The sequence below is a fragment of the Petaurus breviceps genome, unplaced genomic scaffold (assembly GCF_028583685.1).
Source record: "Petaurus breviceps papuanus isolate PSGF00001 unplaced genomic scaffold, PetGlider_PUasm1.0 38, whole genome shotgun sequence".
NCBI lineage: Eukaryota > Metazoa > Chordata > Mammalia > Diprotodontia > Petauridae > Petaurus > Petaurus breviceps.
The window spans coordinates 57598670-57618104 of NW_027186304.1; the positions used below are offsets into that span (position 1 = coordinate 57598670).

The 19435-nt window shown below is 36.2% G+C and overlaps 1 protein-coding gene and 1 pseudogene across 1 annotated transcript in view; one reads left to right on the plus strand and one right to left on the minus strand.

Annotated features, from left to right (window-relative positions):
• Positions 1 to 19435, plus strand: part of LOC138170531 (gamma-1-syntrophin-like) — a 704758-nt gene that overhangs the window by 372700 nt on the left and 312623 nt on the right. The window lies entirely within an intron of this gene.
• The window catches only part of LOC138170244 (H-2 class II histocompatibility antigen gamma chain pseudogene), a 69850-nt pseudogene continuing 50793 nt past the window's right edge, over positions 379 to 19435 (minus strand).

Sequence of the window (19435 nt, forward strand, 5' to 3'; positions counted from 1 at the left end):
GAAACAGGAGTAGGTTGTGGAATGAAGGGTCTTGGGTTGGAGAAGGGAAGTTGATCTGTTTGACTTGATTACATCTCCCTTGCACCCTAGAATGTAGATTGTTTGGTGCCTGCTCTGGAGGGCTGTGGGTGGGGGGGGATTCAATTCCCCATCATGGGTCAAGGAAGCAGGTTGGTTGTCCCAACCCTGCCCCTTGTTCATAGGCAGGTGGTTCAATCCTGAGTATCAAGTTGAGGGTCTAACCTGAGCCCCAGAGAAAATGGGATTTGGAACTTCTGACTGAGAGGGGCAGGAGAAAGAGTCAAGGAAGGTATTGACAGATGGATGGATCCTGGGATTGGGTAAAGAGAGCATTCAAGTGGCAGCCATGCAGTTTGTAGATATGGGACTGTTTGAGTAGCTCTTGCAGTTTTTATTTCTTAGATCATTGCTACTTAGGAAGACCCAGTCCAGAGGAAATCAGCTCCTCACCTTCCAAGGGAGCATTGCAGTCATGGCATTGATGGCTCTTGGTGTGGAGGACCTCGGTGCCATTCGGGTAGACACACCAACAAAAGCCAGCGCTGCCATGGCACTGGAGAGGCTCATAGTTGCCATTCTCATTGCACTTGGGGCAGAACATGCCCGGGTGGATGGGGGGAACATGGTTTGCCTCAAGCTGGCCCTTGGTCAGAACTTTCTGAGAAGGCTCAGTCTTTTCTTCAGCCTTGTCTTCATTGGGCTTCTTGCTCATCTCAAACAGAAGCCACTTGTGCATCCAGCTCTCAAAATCCTTCCAGCTCTTGGCCTCTATGTTTTCCTTCAGTTGTTTCATGTTGTCCTGGAAGCTCTGGGTCAACTCAGGGAAAGTCCTTCTGGGGTCACACTGCAGTATGAGGTACTTCACTTGGTCCTTGGTACTATTTCCAATCTTGGTCAAGTCCACAGATGGGAGGCTCGGGGGCTCCAGCTCCCTCATAAGCAGGGGCGTAGCCATTCAGAGCTTGTTCACTTGAATGGAGGGCTTAGGGAGCTTCATCTTCTAAGATTCAAGTTGTAGATTCTGGGAAGTGACAGTAAGTTTGTCCAACCTCCCCTGCTGCTGGTACACAAAGTAGACGGTCGCACCTTGTCCAGAAATGAGCAGGGCAATCAGCACGGAGAAGCCCATGTAAAAGGCTTCCTGGTTGCAGGACCGTTGTCGGCCTCCTGTGCTTCTTCTCAGAATGGGCTGCTGCTCATGGTTGGAGATGAGGTCTCGCTGTCCTCCATGGTGTTTGCAGTTGGTTTACCCCTCACAGAGACTTCAGCTGCTGCTTGTCTGATTTGCTCTGTTCTCCTGGGTTGTCTGATCCTGATACACCCAGACCAGTCCTTCAAATTGATGCTGAAGAGGAATTTGATTCATTCAGGGAGAAGGCCAACCCACCCAATTAGTAGAAGTGAAAGTCCAAGTTGGAAATACCCAACTCAGCTCTTGCCACCAACATCCTCTATCAAGAGACAAATTTCACAAAGTAACATCAAAATAGACAGATGTAGTACTGGCATCACATCCATGCATCCTTCCAGTTCTCCTCCCTTCTCATTTCTCGGTTCTCCTCAATTCTCTTCTCAGTTCTCAGTTCTCCATTCTGCCACCACAAGACCTGTTCTACATCCTCTTCTCAATTTGTAGTGATTCTCAGAAGTTCTCAGGATCCTAGCAGTTCTCTCTTTCAGCAATTCTGGCTGTCTAGCTTGTGCTTTTCCTTATATATGATATTAGCTCCTCCCTGTTCTATCCTGTCCTGTGACAACAGCAACTTCCTCCCACTATGGGATTCTCCAGTTCTGCATCTTAATACTTGATACAAGTCATGAACTTGAAACAAGGTACTAAGTACCTGTTTGATTGCAAATACAAGGGGCAGGGAACATCTTCAAATCCCCATTACCATTACACACTTCTAGCATTGTATCCCAGAGAGATCTTAAAAGTGGGAGGAGGACCTGTATGTACAAAAATATTTATAGTAGCTCTTTTTGTGGTGGCAAAGAATTGGAAATCAAGGGAATGCCCACAATTGAGGAATGGCTAAAAAAGTTGTGTTATATGAGTGTCATAGAATACTATTGTGCTACAAGAAATGAGCAGATAGACTTCATTACAACCTGGAAAGATTTCTATAAACTGATGTTGAATGAGGGGAGCAGAACCAGAGAATCTTGTACACAATTACAGACACATTATATCTGTGATGACTAACTTTAATAGACTAGGCTTTTCTCAACAATACAAGGCTATAAGACAACTCCAAAACACTCATGATGGAAAAGGCTATCCCTATCCAGAGAAAGAATTATAGAGTCTGAATGCAGATTAAAGTAAATTGCTTGCTCCTTCTCATTTTATTTTGTTTTGTTTCTTTTCTATCATTTTTCATTCCTTTGGTTTTAATTCTTCTTTACAATTTGACTAATGTTTGGTATGAAGACATATGTAGCACCTACATAGGGGGGAAGTGATGAAGGGGAGACAATTTGGAACTTAGAAATTTTTGGAACTGAATGTTGTAAACTAAAAGATAATAATTTTTCTAAAAAGAAAAAGCTATGGCCAAGATTAGGCAAACATTAGTAGGAACCATATTGATACAGAGCTCCAAGTCCTTACATTCGTATTACTGATCATTTTCTCTCCAGATCACTAAAAAATCCCATCTGAAAGCTGTGTTCTTACATGCCCACATTGTAATAGTATATATTAAATCAAAGATTTTTTTTTTGGCTATTTATACCAGATATTAGAATATTTGTCTACAATGGTGGCAGTGACTCCCATTGTTTGACAATCAATAAAAATATCTTCCTTTGCAAAAAAAGAAAAAAAGAAACAGGAAGTCATTGTAAACAGTAAAAACAATATTGTAAAGGTAAAGGTACAGTAACAACAATACTGTAAAAGACTTAGCTACTCTAATTAATATAGTGATTTCAAGACATCTGAATGCCTCATGATGAAAAATGCTATTCATCTCCAGAGAGAGAACTGATGGATTCTGAGTATAAATTTAAGTCTATTTTTTCACTTTCTTTATTTTTATGGTTTTTGATTTTTTTTGTCATATGGCAAATATGGAAATGTTTCATATGCTTTCACATGCATAATTAATATCATATTGCTTCTCTTCTCAGTGGATTGCAGAAGAAGGAAATGAATTGGGAACTCGGAATTTACAAAATTTTTTATCTAAATTAATAACAAATTCTAAAATAAATTCAATTGAAAAACTAAAGTTAATGAAATCTATATGTTTCAAGTATTATTACTTTTCTATTTAAAACTGTAAATAAAAATTACTGAATTTGGTTAAAAACAGCTAAATTTTCTAATATATTTAACTTAATCACTGTCATTGAAAATTAAACAATTTTGATGCATCAAACATTATATGTATATTGAGATCAGGAATTCCATTTACTTCATGAATAGGTTTCTCTCTATACCCACATCGATCTTTTGCTTACTTATCACTTCCAACTATGTATTTTCCAATTCATTTTTTTTTTTTCATTTCTGAGTAACGGGGCCTGAGTAGTTGCATATGTAGTCAACTTGATTATGGGAGGAGTTGACTGAAAATGTATTTTCATTAAATACATTTGTGTTATCTTTGCTAAACAAAGGTTTCAGAGGTGGGCATTGATTATATTCTAAAGTCAAATATTCCAACTTTCATTCCACTTACTTGTATGCCACAAATTTGACTTAATGTTTTGAGTTTAAGGAGGCAGAGTAGAATGTCAATAGGTATGACAAAATAAAATAATTTTTCTAAAAACTTTAGTTCATAAGTACAAGTGTATTTTTGTCACTTTTATGTGTTAAAATTCTACTCTGATATTTTTTTCTCTTATAAGTATAGCAATAGCTATATTATAGGTAAACAATGCTGTCAAAACTGAAAATAATTTCATTTTTATTCCCTATTGTGGGTTATATATTAATTTTTCCTAGATTACAGCCTCCAGAACAAGTATGGATTCCATTTTTAAACACACAATATTGTAAAGCTTAAAAAAAGTTATACATATAATTAAAGATAAAGCAACTGTGGTAAAAATGTTCTTATGCGTTAAAACATGAAATAGAATCAGATGGAAGTAATGTAACTATGATAGCTTCCTTTCTTATAAGAAAGCTAAGTGATTTCATGATTTATTTTTCCCTTGAGTAATATATATATATATATATATATATATGTGTGTGTGTGTGTGTGTGTGTTTAAACATATATATATATATACAGTTTAACTTACTTATATATAAATATATAGATACAGTTCTTTTCCAATTAAATTTGCAATATTCTCATTGCAAAATAACACCATATTGAAGGGCTAAGAACTCAGAAACATCATTATCAGAGGTTTATCAAGAATTGGTTCATTACTAGGATATGGTGACATTTTATTGTGTCATTTCAGTCATGTCTGACTCTTTGTGACCCCATCTTGGCAAAGATACTGAAGTGGTTTGCCCTTTCCTTCTCCAGTTCACCTTACAGATGAGGAAACTGAGGCAAACAGGGTTATAGGACTTGCCCTGGGTCACACAGATAGTAAGTGAATGGGTCTGTGTTTGTACTCAACTCCATGTCCTGCAAGGCCCTCATGGAAACATTAGTCTTGAAGTCTCTTAAGACCCAATGAAATTTTGTTCCAGTTTCAAAGATCCATATGATTAAGACAAGAGAGAAAGATATTTGATAAAGAAAAATGGTAATGGAGAAAGGAAGCAGGAGTTCTTACTCATATTGTTTTCTTTTATGGGAAGTTTAGACTTTAATGCCTTCCTCTTCTCCATTCCAGCTCCTCTCAGTAGTTTGCTTTGTACTGCAGTTCACTGAACAGCAGGATGGGTAATTCTGCCCAGCAGAAATCTATTTGAAGGTTGAGAAACCTAAAATGTATATGCAGGGCTATGTGTACAATAGCCTATATTTTTGGGGGAATAACCAGTGATCAAGGGTAGGTGACAATGGAGGAAAAAAGTTACGTGAGGCTTCTGGGTAATTATGATTAAGGATGAAGCAATTAAAACAGATTCTTGTGATTCATGGCATATTATATATATATATATATATGTATTGAAAACTATTTCTATGTATTTTTTTTGTAATCCCATGGATATTTTTTTACATTTACAAATGTGAGGGGTTGGGGCAGCTACGTGGCACAGTGAATAGAACACTGGCCCTGGAATCAGGAAGACCTGAGTTCAAATATGACCTCAGACACTTAACACTTATTAGCCATATGACCTTGACCTTGGACAACTCAACCCCAATTTCCCTGCCATTCCCCCTCCAAAAAAACAAAAACAAAAAAAGATGTGAGGGTTCCATAAGATTCATCAGACTGCCAAAAGAACCCATGAGGTAAAAATGGTTAAGAATTCCTAAGTTATATCCTTTGTTTTGATGGAAAAACCTCCTGGGGGAAGGGGGAAAAGCTATAAAACATATTTGGCATCTCCTATGATATAGGAAATAAAGACACAAAAATATCCTACTTTCTACAAAGCCAAGGTGCATGTAGAAATATAACTCTTTGGGGAATTCTGGATTCTACACATCTGAATAGGTATATCAGACTTGAAAAAAAAACCTATAAAAGGCAAATAAAATGACAAAGGCTATATGAGGGATCATTTTTAAATTCCTGTCTAATGAATTTATAAGCAAATGTAAGCTCTTTGATAGCAGGACCTATATCGTTTCTTTATATACTTAGCATGTGTTGTTGTTGTTTGCATAGTGAAAGAGCAATAAATGAGTGCTGAATGAAGTAATCTAAAAAAGTTATTTCTGTTAAAGACCTTGTTAGGCACAGGGGATAGAAGGATATATGGTATAGTTATTCTCTCCAAGGAGGATCTTATAAACAATAAGATGTGGATATAAAAACCATGATACAAGTGATCATAGCATTTTAAATCTTGAATTTCAAGTGTTTCAAATAACTGCTCTCCTTTACAGAAGAGATTGGGACTTGTCCGAGGTCAAAGAGGTAATAAGCATCAAAGGAAGAGTGGTTCCAGATCAATTTTTTCCCAAGTTTTTAATTCTATACTCTGATTCTAATCAGTACTTTTTCTATTTTCTCATATATAATTGCAAAGCATAGGCATAGGGAAAATGCTTGAGCAATCTAAGGAAGAAAACTCACTTTCACCTGGGAGAAACATGGAAGGTTACATGAAAAAGTAATCAGAGTTGTGTCTCAAAGGATTGGAGGTACTTTTTCAACAGATGAAACCTTGAAAGGAGTCTTTTATATGTACGGGAACATTTATGAGGAATTGAAGAGTCAGGGATGGACTAGACAAGAGTAGAGGATAAGAAGTAATCCTGTTGGAATAGAAAAAGTAGTTGAGATTAGTTTGAAATAAGACTGGAAAAATCATTTGGATCTACATTGTAAAGGGCTTTGCATGCTAAAGATCAAGCGTTCATATTTTATTTAGTACTCCTGAAAGTGGAGCTATATTTTGATGCTCAATATCTAAAAACAAAGCCTATGAAGACTTGGTAAAAAGGAATTTACCAAATCTTGGAATGTCAGAATGGTTTAGCCCTATGAGCTTGAAAAAAAAATCAAGGACAAATAAAAGAGCATTTAATTTTATACAGTGAAGCATAATAGTAAAGCAAATTCAAAGCTAGATTAGTATTGTACTATGCTGGAGGATGGGGAAGGGTACAAAAAACAAACAAATCAGACAGTGCCTATAAATGGCTTTCATTCTAACAGAAGACAGTACCTAAAAGGTACCTGAAAATGGTTTTGGGGAGTAGGTATGAACGTGAAGTGATGTGGAGGCCTGGGTCCTGGAAAGATAAACTAAAATCTCACGTATTAGAACTGAGGGAACCAGGGCAGAGCCAAGCTTATTGGTGTAGAGGTTGTTGAATTGATAGTTTAAGTAGCAGAGGGCTGGCATTGAGTGGGCCATTTACTATTTCCAAAGTCATTCAGTGTCAATATATATTTATTGGGTCCCTACTGTGTTTCAGACACTGTGCTAAATGCTTGGGATACAAATATAAATAAAAAACACAGACAGTTCTTGACCTCAAGGAGCATACATTTATTGAGTTTCCAAGTGCTTTTCTCACCAGAACCTGATAAAGTAGGTGGGGCTAGGAATAGTATATTCATTTTGCAATGAAAAAAAAATAGGTTTTGAGATCTTAAGTTGAACTAATCACAGCTAGTTAGTATCTGAGTCAGGAGCAGAAATCAAATCTTTGGATTCTTAATATGCCATGTATAATTATACCATTATGGTGATTATTATCACATGTAAAAGGAAAAAGAAATGGATAGATTGAAAGAATACTGCTCCATAAAGGATAATTTTCTAAAGCTTTATTATGAGAAATATGTTTTAAAGAAGACCTTTTGAAATTTATGTCACAAGCCGTGGGCAATCATCCTTTACATCATCATGTGCCTTGATGACCCTGAAGGAAATAAGATTATGGTTATGGTTGGTGCGATAATTTTAATAGTCTTAACTTTTAAGCCACAATCTTGACGTTGAAAGATAAAATCTAATATAGTTCCTTCTTTGATTCCACTAAAGTTTCTTTTAAATCGAAATTAAATATAATTGCTGAGGATTAAGTTATTCTCTAGAAACTTAGAAGGTGTGCTTTCTCAAGGTAATGTTGTAATGTGATTTTTGTTGTTTGTTGTTAGAAGATATTTGAGGGGGTATTAGTAAGAGGAAAGAAAACTGCCTTTAATTCTCCAAAGGCATATTTGCTTTGACAACTGGGATTTAAAGAAAGAGATCTGTATGTCTGACTGGAGGATTGAGATTTTTCACAATGAAGTAGGCAAAAGGGATACAAAGGAAAGCCCAATAAGAAGAGACTGAAAATAGGCTCTAAAAGGAGAAAGATGGCACTATCTTTTTTTCCATTATCAGGAAAAAAATGCCTCAATAAAAATTTCTATGATTCTTTGAAAATCCTTGCATAACTTTCTTTGAATGGAAATAGAGCCTGTGAGGCCATGTGAACATTGCACCCCAGATTTTCTTCCATCACTTTTTAGCCTGTTGATAGCAGGTTCTGGCTCTTCATTTTTTTTTCTCAATTTGTTTTACCTCTGCATACCTTAGCCTGGAGAAGGTGACCCATTCCTTATCTTTTTTCTCCCTTGCTCCCTGGTAATAGGACATGATCCTTCTTTGGGTTAGTTGAGTGACTAACTATTATAAGGGAGTGGGATATAAAAGTAATATAATGTGAAAGTAAAGGGAAGTTACAGAGGTTTTGATAATTAATTTTGATGCTGAAAGTCAACTAGACTTGGCCCAACTCTTCTCTGATTCCTTCTTCCTTCTATAATAGCTTTCTTTCTGAAAGTAAATTCAGTTTGGCAACATTACTACATATTGAAAATTTATTTTCCTGAGCTTTGGCTCCAATTATTCAAGCTCAGGTCTTCTGATGTATGTTTCCCTTAGATAATCTCCCACAAAGAAATTTCTACTTCAAACTTGTAAAGGATTCAATTTCTTCAGGTCCCCCAATGAATTAGGAAAAGTACAGTGATGTCATTGTCCTTTTGGTGCTGTGAATGAGAAAGACCCTTTGAAAGAGTCCTAGTGTGAGGCCTTTCAAAAGAGACCTTGTCTTTTTTGATTTCTTGACATAGCCTAGCCCATGACCTTTACTCTGCAAGTTCTGATTCTCACCATTATCAATGAGCCTACTTGGTCACTTTCCTATGCTACACAGAAATTTGCAACCTTTTCATAATTCTCTGATTGCCTAACTCAGCAACTTTCCAGTCCACATGAAGTGCCTCTTCTTTTTTTCTTTTAAATTTTATTTATCATTTCATTACATAGTCTGATTTGATTTTATTCCTCTTGGAAATCTTTAAGTCCCAGCCCCTCTCAAAAAGAAAAGCAGATATAACAGTCTATGATAATCTCAGCAGTCATAGCCATGCTCCGTATGAAATGAAAACCTTTGGTAATATAGAATTGACTACCTATTGAAATAACTCAAGTTATTTTAGATCAATTCTGTTTGTAGGAAAGTTTAACCTAACATTTAACTAAAATCTGACTCTCAACAACTTAAACCCATTGATCTTAGTTGTGTCATCTAAGGCTAAGCAAAACTCTAGTAAGTGTACTTTAGTATGACAAACCTTCAAGTATTTAATGTAAAAAAAAATGTAATGACACAATTTGCCTCAGGTTTTCTTTCCTTCAGGTCAATATCACTTATTCTTATAAGGCATATTTTGAATCAGTAGCTGCAATACTACATCTTCCAGGTTATTTTCTTTGAAATACATTTATTTTATCAAATTTCTTCCTAAAATGTGATTTTTAGAACAAATTATAATACTATTAATATATCCTAATAAGAAAGAATACAGTAGAATTATCGCCTTCCTAGTCCTGTGTCTATCCCCACCTTAATGAAGAATATCATTACATTAGTTGTTTTGACTGCCACATCACACTATTATCTCATTGAACTTGTTGTCCAGTAGAGTTCACAGAATTTTGTCAATAAATTGTTGTCTATTGGGTGGGGCAGCTAGGTAATGCAGTAAATAGAGTACTAGCCCTGTAATCAGGAGGACCTGAGTTCAAATCCTGCCTCAGACACTTGACACACTAGCTGTGTGACTTTGGGCAAGTCACTTAACCCCAATTTCCCTGCCTTCCCCCCTCAAAAATATTGTTGTCTAGTCTCACCTTCCCCCAAAGGGAAAAAAAAAGAAGAAAGAAAAATTATACAATTTGTACTTAAAATAACTATCTGTTTATCCTTATCATGTTTCACTGTATTTGATTCAGTCCATAACTCTAACTTCTTAAAATCTTTTTCAATCATTACTCTTATCTAACATATTAGTTACCCTTCCAACCCGCCATTTTTGTGACATCTGTAAATTCAATAAATGTACACCCCAGAACTCTTTCTTAAAGACAACTCTCCATGATCAGAGTTGCCCTTTAATGAATTCTCTCTAGATATAGTCATTTGGTTAGTTCTAAACCCACCTAAATGTAGTCCAATGTTACTCAGATCTTCCCATCTTGTATATAAGGCAATCAAGTAACCAGTAAATGTCAATTACATTCTGAACATTGTTTATAACACTATAGATACAAAAACAAGATTGAAAAGTCCTTACCTTCAGGGAGAATACTGGGGATTATATGCTGTTATAAATAATATTTTCCTACCAAAATATATATTGTATTTATTTTACATTAATATATGCAAAGATATCATGAGAGATCTGTGTCAGATGTTTTGCTGAAATCCTTGAACATTGGGTCAACAGCATTCTGTTGATCTTTCAATTTTGTAATCCTATCACAAAAGGAACTAAGATCAGTCCGTCATGAATTTTTCTTGATGGATACACAATGACTTCTATTGCTCTTTCTATAATAACCAGTTTCAAATTCTAAGTTCTCTGTCCCTGAAAACTTGAAATTTCTTTCACTCATGACCTTCACTCTTTTTCCAGATTTGTCTGCTTAAGGATAATCCTCTACCTATTTTTTTTAATAGCTACATCTGTTCCCACTAGTGATGCTCTAGACTAGAGGATCTCAACCTCTTTTTGTAACCTTTGACAGGCTGGTGAGAACTCTGGACCTCTTCTCAGAATAATGTTTTGAAATGAATAAAATTATATATGTAGAATTACAAAGGAAACCAGTTATATTGACATATTATTATGATAACAAATATATAAGCACATATATATATACCTATATCTACAACTATATAAGTTTATATATCTATAAAAAGTTATATAGATATTAGTTGTTGTTCAGTTATTTCAGTCATGTTTGACTCTTCATGATCCCATTTGGGGATTGTAATGGTAATGCAAATTTCAAGATCTTCCCTGGTCCTTGATAGGCCTAGATGAATTTGAGGACTTTTCCTGATTTAAAAATTAACTCTACCCCATAATAGACTGAATGTGGTCACATGAAACCTATGGTGGGAAGCTTGTTTTTCAGGAAGGCACAAATTTTGTTACTTTGTAGTCAAATGGGTATAAAGCCAAGCATGAGCAACCCTCCAGAGGCTTGCTGCAGTGAATAGCTTTAAGGTTTCTGTTTACATAGTATAGAGAACTCTCTATTTATTCAGCAGTAAACTAAAGCAAAACATTCACAGAAACCAAAGTATAGCATTCACAATGTCAAAACATAACAACTTATCACTAAAGTGGTCACATAGTTTTAACAAATGATATCATTCAGGATACAAAGTACAAAGATCTGCCATCCCTAGGTCACATTGTCTCTTATCTGTCAGTCAAAAATTCTTCTTTCTTCTCGATTGGAGACTAGCTTTCAGTCATCCTTAACGGGTACAAAGTGCAAAGTACAAAGTTCTCCCACCTCCTAGGTCACAGAAAACCATGGTCTTGTCAGTCAGCACTAAGTAGCCAAGGAGGGGTCTTTTCATCTTGGCTTGAGGCTGGCTCCCAGATTCCATGGTTCCTCTTCCATTGTCCCAGCTCTTGCCTGAATTCACCCAACTGTCACCTAGATTCACAGCCAGGCAGCTCTCAGCTCCTTGTCCAATTCTTCATTCAGTTCCCATTCCATACTGAAGCCCACAGTGACCAGTCCATCTCAAGTTCTTTGCAGTTTCTGTTTATGGGAAGACAAAGCTTAACAGAGCCACAACATTCATTCACATTGCCGGCACCATCATAAATTCACTTTCTGCCTGTGAAATCAACACAGAACCACAAACAAGGTCTGAGAAATCAACACAAATTATCAGTAGAGTCCCAGGACCTCTGAAAACATCAGTAAAACCCTCCTTCAGGTCTCCTGTAAACAGACAACAAGATAAACCTCTTTCAGCGCTTCTGAACCAGCAGTAAGGCTTCTATAACAACAGCAGCATCCTCTATCAGCAGACAGATCTAACAAAGTAACATCAACACAGACAAAGTGCTGGCTGCCACAAGTTTTCTTTTCATTTCTGCTCAATTCCAGCTTGTGCTCCTCTTTTTATATGGTGTTTCTCCTTCCTACCCCAACCTTCCTGTTGCATCAGCAATTTCATCTCACCTTCAAATCACAAGGCAGGGCTCAAAAACATGCTAAATACTTAAATAACTGAAATAGGCACTAAGCACTTCTTTGCTTGCCATTAAAGTGGGTCACAAGTGTTTGATATTCTCTGACCGTGGAGAAGGCTATATATACCTCTGAGGCAACGTTTTCATTTAGGGCTCATTTGGGGTAGAGCTGTGTGATTTGGCCAGATAAGACTCTGGGCAGTTGTTGAGCACCCGACTTTGAAAACCCAGGTGTTGGTGCTTCTTTCTCTGGTAACTAATTGTATGTATGTGATGGTAAGACAGCTAGAAGCCCTGTCTGTTGGTCTGCTGAATTGTGTTATTTTCTCTGTCTGTACTTTTGTCCTCTTTTAACTTCTGTTTGTATTCTCTGACATTTAGGGTGCTGACTTTTTCTCCTGAGCTATGTAAATGATATATGTTTGATTAAACTAAGATTGTTAACCCTTTTTGAGTTGCTTTGCTTTAGAAAAGCAGATCAAAGAACCTGTGCTAGCAGACATCCTGGGCATTCTAGGGTGCTTGCTACTACGGGGTTTCCTTGGCAAAGCTGTTAGAGTGGTTTGCCATGTCCTTCTCTGGCTCATATATAGATGAGGAAACTGAGGCAAACAGGGTTAAATGACTTCCCCAGGGTCACACAGCTAGTAAGTGTTTGAGACCAGATTTGAATTTAGGAAGATTATTATTCCTAACTGCATGCCTGGTACTCTATGTACTATGCCACCTAACTTCCTATAGATATTATAGATATAAATAACCATATAGATGTAGATATATATGTTCACATAGATATAGACATATACAAGTTCACATACACCATGCTAAGAAATCCTGTTTTAGATGGTCATCTAACCCAAGACCATGAGATCGGGCCTTTATGATTTGCTTCTCATCACAGATGGTTTCTCCATCTTCCTCAGCCTTCACCTCTCAATCTCTCTGTCCCTCTTTCCTTCTGTTTTCCACTCCCCTTTCTCACTCCCTCTCTCTCTCCTGTGAACTACTTTTCTGATGCAATATTTCAAGAATAACCTCCTCTAGTTATAAACTCATTAGTAAAGAAGATGTAACATATACTAGGACTAGTCAATCTTCAACACCTATTATTTCCTGGCTGAATGCTATAAGAACTCATGTACTCTCAGTCTGTGAATGCTGTAAGAACTCATCTACTCTCAGTCTATTAACCTGCCTCATGCAGCCTTCTCTTTCTTTCCCCTGGGAAATGATTGGCTTGACTCCAGACAGACAATTCAAGATAACTTCCTTAAGTAGATGTTTAGCCATCATAAGTGCAAGGCCTCTTGCAGTACAAGTGTTAATACCTAGTTAGAAATATGTCAAATAAAAATTATGTCAGTAAGATTCCCCCCAAAATGTGATGTATATAAACTAGTCTATTTACTAATTCTGGTGGTAAATTTAACATGAAGGACAAAAAGTCCTAAGAGTAATAAGGTATATAAGACAGTTTGTTTCTTAGAATCTCAAATTAGTTGTCAATTTTTTTTTATTTTACCCAAAGTGATTTTGTGCATTAAAAAATGTTCACATCACAATTAGACAAAAAAAAAATCAGAAATACAATGAAAATTTCGAAGCTTCTTCCCAGAAATTTATCCTAAGCTGTCAATTGGGAAAAGTCATTCCTTCAGTGATTTTCCAATTTAAATAATCTGCATGAGGCTGGGAAAGAAAATGTCATTATCCCAGTGGAATCAGTTTAAGGATATGTGTTTTACCATTCTAGATGCTAGTGTGTGAATATAAATGATTATATTTGAGGAAATGACTCATAGGACTATGTCTGTTGATTCTTTAACCCACAGATAAAGTTGTATAAAGGCAGGATGATTTTGAAATGCATCATTACTGTCTAATCTCTGAGAATTATTTGATGACACCCCCTTTTTTATTTCTTAGAGGGTGATCTTGGGTTCTCACAATTTCATCACAAACTACATTAGATTCATTGTGCCAAAACAAGAAAATCAATAGTTGCAAAAGGGAGGGGTGTTTGTTTGCTAAAGAAATGAAAAATTATTTCAGAAATGAATGTAATGACACCTTGCCAAGAATTATGTTACCTTTTAAAAGTTGGACCAGATTCTTACCCTTGGCCATTTTCTACTTTGGTATAGCAGAACACAAAATGTATAAAATAAATGAGAAATATCCCACATATAAATGTCTGATTATTTGTCAAATGGTCCTAGAATTGAATGAAGCAATAGCAAACAAATAAAAGTATAATTTTATGGAAAAATGAACCATCCCAAAAGAATTTTAGAGTCTGAGTGGCTATATATGAGTGCATCCCTAAGGATCTATACCTTTATCAATGTAAAGATATGTCCTCTCCCAAAATAGCTAGCTGCTCCCAAAGTCTAAGTAGTTAAACTCTAGGCAAGTGACTGGGGCACTGATAGGGAGGGTAAGCGACTAACATGGGTTACCATGAACTATTATCAGAGGTAGGTTTTGAATTCAGGTCTTCTATTTTATATGCTTGTTATATACCTACTGCTGAATGGAAATATTGACTGCTCAAAAACAAACAAACAAAAAACACAGGAACAAAATATAAAGGCAATCCCCTTACACATCAAATGAAACAGGAACCATAGAGAATGGCTCATAAAAGATAAAATAGAATGGGAAAGTATTAAGACATCTTGGAAGGAGGTGGTAGTTTGCTGATGTATGGGAAGGTGAGTGAACACCAAATTCAGACTTTTCCACTGCATAAATTTTGCCCTGGTGAAAGTCCTGGACATTGATGCTATGATAAATATTGGCCTACTCTGAAGCAGAAAACCTTATTTTCCAATATACTATTTTCTTTTATATAGCAAGAGATTCAAACAGTAAAGAAATGTGGTTTCAGTATCACAGTTTGATTTGTACAGTATAGATTAAAAATAGCCTTTGTAACACTGAATTGAAAGTTTTGATGATGTTCAAAGGATCATAAATCACTAAAGGCTATCTTATCCAGATTCTTTATTTTATAAATTAGGAAACTAAGATAGTTTGGAGTTTAAGTGGGTGACAGAGCTGGAATTCAAATTCAGATCCTCTACCTCCAAATCTCAAACTCTTTTCTGTTATTTGTTGTAGTTCAGAGTGAATGTAAATAGCAATTGTTTCTGTTTTGGCCAGAAACCCTGAGGGTTTTCCCCTCTCAGGTTGATTTTTTTTTCACTTTTTGCCTAGTCGAAAGAGGTCATTCTTTATCCCATTTCTTACCTAGGTTAATGGGAATTGCCTCAGTCAAACAGAGACCAGGGAAAGACCTTAACTTAAAAAGGTCAAGGTCTGACTATGGAAATATGTTTAATATGATTCTACATATATAACCTATATCAATTTCCTTTGCTGTCTTGGGGAAGGGAGAGGAGAGGGAAAAATTTTGGAATTCCAAATTATAAAAATGAACATTGAAAACTAGGGGAGAAAAAAAAAGCCAAGGTCTTCCACTATATCTGGGTCTATCTTCAGTCATCCTGATATCTTGGACCCAGATGGCTTAGGAGGAGAAAGTGAGGCTGATTAATTCCCACAGTCCTCTTATCTTAAAGCCAATTGATTTGCTAATCATGGAATCACCTTCCTAATGCCATGGTCCTCTTCAAAAAGGAAGGACAAAAAACAACTTGTGAATAGTATAGGCTACCCCACAGGGGACCCAACTGATAAATTTCAGTTGGGCAATGCAGCTCCTCCCTCCCTTCCTTTCTTCCTTCTTTTCTTTCCATTAATTTTTTTCCCTTTTTTTTCTTTCCTCTCCATCTTCCTCTACCACTGCCAAGTAGAGTATCATTCCCTACCTACAGGTGTTCTGTCCAAAGGAATGCAAAATTTGATTACTGAAACCTCCCTAAGATATCTTGGGGTTTACAGACTAGATTTCTTTCTTAAGGACAATGTCTTAAACCCAATTCATTCTGGTGCTCATAGATTGGCCAACAATAGGTCCCAGCCCAAGCCCCACTTTATGTTCATTGTTTGGGCCCTGATTGGCTCAGAAAAAATGTAAAGAGAATTATTTCTATTTTGGCCAAAAACCCTGAGGTCTTCTCCTCCCAGATTGATTTTTTTTTCCATTTTTGACTAGCTAAAAGAGGTCATTCTTTGTCTCATTTCTTACCTAGCCTTAATCACTGAATGGACGTTGCCTCAGTCTGAGACCTGGGAAAGATTTTAGCTCTAAAAGGCCAATGTCTCCCACTGCATCCAGGGACATCTCCATCATCCTTAACTATATCTTGCCACTGGACCCAGATGGCTCCAGAGGAAAAAGTGAGGCTGATGTCTTTGCTCAGCCTTCCCTCACTTAAATCCAATTGCAAGTCATGACATTACCTTCCTGGTGCCATGATCCTCTTTGAGAATGAAAAACAAACAATAAAAATGTAGGTAGAAACTTTCTAAAAAAAAGTTTTATTTGATAAATGAAACAGGTAACACAGTTAATAAAGCTATGAATTTGGTCTCAAGAAGACCTGAATCCTAATCCTGCCTCAGACACTTATGAACTGTACAACCCTAGGCAAGTCATTTAACTTTCTTCAGCCTCAGTTTCCTTATTTCTATTTTGGGGAAATAATGGCACCTAATTCATAGGATTTTTACAAGGATCAAATGATGTAATATTATTCTATGAGATAATAAAATCTTTCAGAAAGCTTAAGTTGCAAAATTAATACTATCTGTTATCATTATCACTAGAGTATAAATGTTTTCTTACAGAGTAGAGAATATGGAAGATTTTTTCCCCCACTAAAGTATCTCATTCTCTCCATGCTTCTCAGCATTTTTCCTGGTGACTTTAAACTTGAGAAGTTGTTCATCATTGAGGCTACAATTAACCTTAGATATCTTTTTAATTCAAGTGGCTATCTTTCTAAATCATCTTCAAGATGTTTCTTAAGTAGTTTGGAGTGGACTTCAAAAGCCAAATAAGAAGATTTCTGGCTCTTTTAAAGATCAATTTCTGTTGTTATTGATAACATTATTCTAATGTACAATTATTTCTGTAAGATAAATCTGATTTAATTATACAGTTTTGGAAAGTGGTTAAAGACAAATTAAAAATTCCATACCATTCTATACACATCAGTGTATATTTAAACACATTCAGTTTAATTAATCTCAGAATGATTGTTTTTCTTTTTTGCTAGGAAGGGTCACTTACAAAGTAGGGAGAGGCAGAGGGGCAGGGCAGGAGTGGAACAGATGAGAAAAGAAATAGATTGAAGTAAGTGGAAATTGATCAAACCACCAGAAATCTCAAGAATATGAAAGTGCCGACTTCTTGAAAAAAAAACAAAACATCTTTTTTAAAACCTTTGTCCTCTTGTCTAATGCAAACATCATTGATTGTTTCTAGAATAGGTTGCTTTTTGGAGATCTGGGTACTAATAAGTGGCAAAAAGATGACGTTAATATTGTAAATCTGAAAGCAATCTGTTTCCTACCGTACAATGACTGGTTATTTGTAAATATGTTTGGAAGTGTTGTTACATTTGCCTTGAGATTGTAATTCAGAGTATTAGGGGAATTAACACCATTCAAACTCCAGTGTATAGTGTGATATGTCAGATTTCCTGTGTCAGTTGTATCCTGCTGTGTACAGCATGGCATTTACCCAACAGGAAAAGAAGTCTGCAAGATACTAGAGAAGAGATGGAAATGAGTGCAAGCATAAAGCCACAGAAGATTTGGAAATTCTAGACATAAACTAGAGTTCTTATACTGAAATGTCAGACCAGAAACTCAACAGATTCTTTTTTTCATTGATTAAATGCAATAAGAAGTGGAATTTAAATACATAATGTGCCAGATATTCACGACTTGGAAAGTGAAATTCATATTTAAATGAGTTCAGCAACCAAAGCACAGAGAGGAAAAGTGAACTGTGATTTTTCTAAGAAGAAACCAAATGTAGGGGTGAGAAGAAAGGTGGAAACCAAAATCAAGCTTTTCCTATTTCATAAATTTCCCCTACTTTTAACCTTGTATGCTACATTTTTTTTTCCTTGAGAGTAGATGTTGTTTTCTTTCATTTTAGTTTTATCTCAAGTACATTGCTCATAATAGGTGCTTAATGAAGGTTGATCAAGTTTAATTGTTGATTTCTATCCTTTATCACATGTAACTTCTCTGGAAATATTTGCAAAATTCCTAACTCAAGTTCAATATCATGTAACTAGCTTGTTCTTTTTTTTAAACATGGGTGGCTGAATAAAAACAAAATAAAACATTTTTGCGTCAAGGAAATATAGTCAATGAAGTGAAACAAATTATACATTTTCCACTCTATAATTCATCCTGTTTTTTTTTTACTCCAAATACAGCATTTATTTCTCCACTGTGCAATGCTGTCTTCAAAAGCTTTTGCAAAGGGATATTTACTTTGAAGTCAGGTAGGTGGTACAGCAAATTGACTAACAGTTCTGGAGGAAGACCTAAATTCTAATTCAGCCTCAGTCCCCTACTGTCTGTGCAATCCATAGCAGGTCACTTAACCCTGTTTGCCTCAGTTTCCCCATCTATAAAAAGAACTAGAGAAGAAAATGACAAACCACTTCAGTATCTTTGCCAAGAAAACCTCAAATGGTATCATGAAGAACCAGACACCATGGAAATGATTGAATGGCAACAAAATTTAATTTGAAGGTAGAGCAAGATCAATAGTATATAACTCTGCACCTGAGGGGGAACACTGCCCCTCTACTACCATCTCAGTCTTTGAGGAGAGTGAGGTCAAATGTAATTCCATTTCTGTAGAGGACTGGTTCCATTAAAGTTTACTTTCAAATAAGACATTTTTCCTGGAAGCTTTCTCCTCTCAGCTCTTGTCCAGCTGAGTTCTGCAGGTTTTTCCTTTTTCCTCAGGGCCTCAATGCTGAATTATCTGCAAAATTGAGCATGAATTCCCCTCTGACTTCCAGACCTTGGGTGGCAGATTATCTTGACTTGTCATCTCTAATCTCTATCTCTCATCTTCTTTACCTAAAACAAAAGAAAAACAAAAACAAATGAATCACTCCCTAAAGAACCACAGTCCATATTACTGGGCCATGTGCTGGCCTCCATCTGAAATGGGGAGACCTCAAGGCCTGTCCTTTTAGAGCACTGTCTCTCTTCTCTCACCAAAGGATATTGGGGAGGAATGAGATAGACCAAAGAGAAAAGGGCTTTCGTGAATTAGTGCTCGGTCAAATCTCCCAATTTCAGGTATGAGGAAAATTTTAAAATGATCAACCCTCATCACATGAACAAAAGTTATAAAATTTATA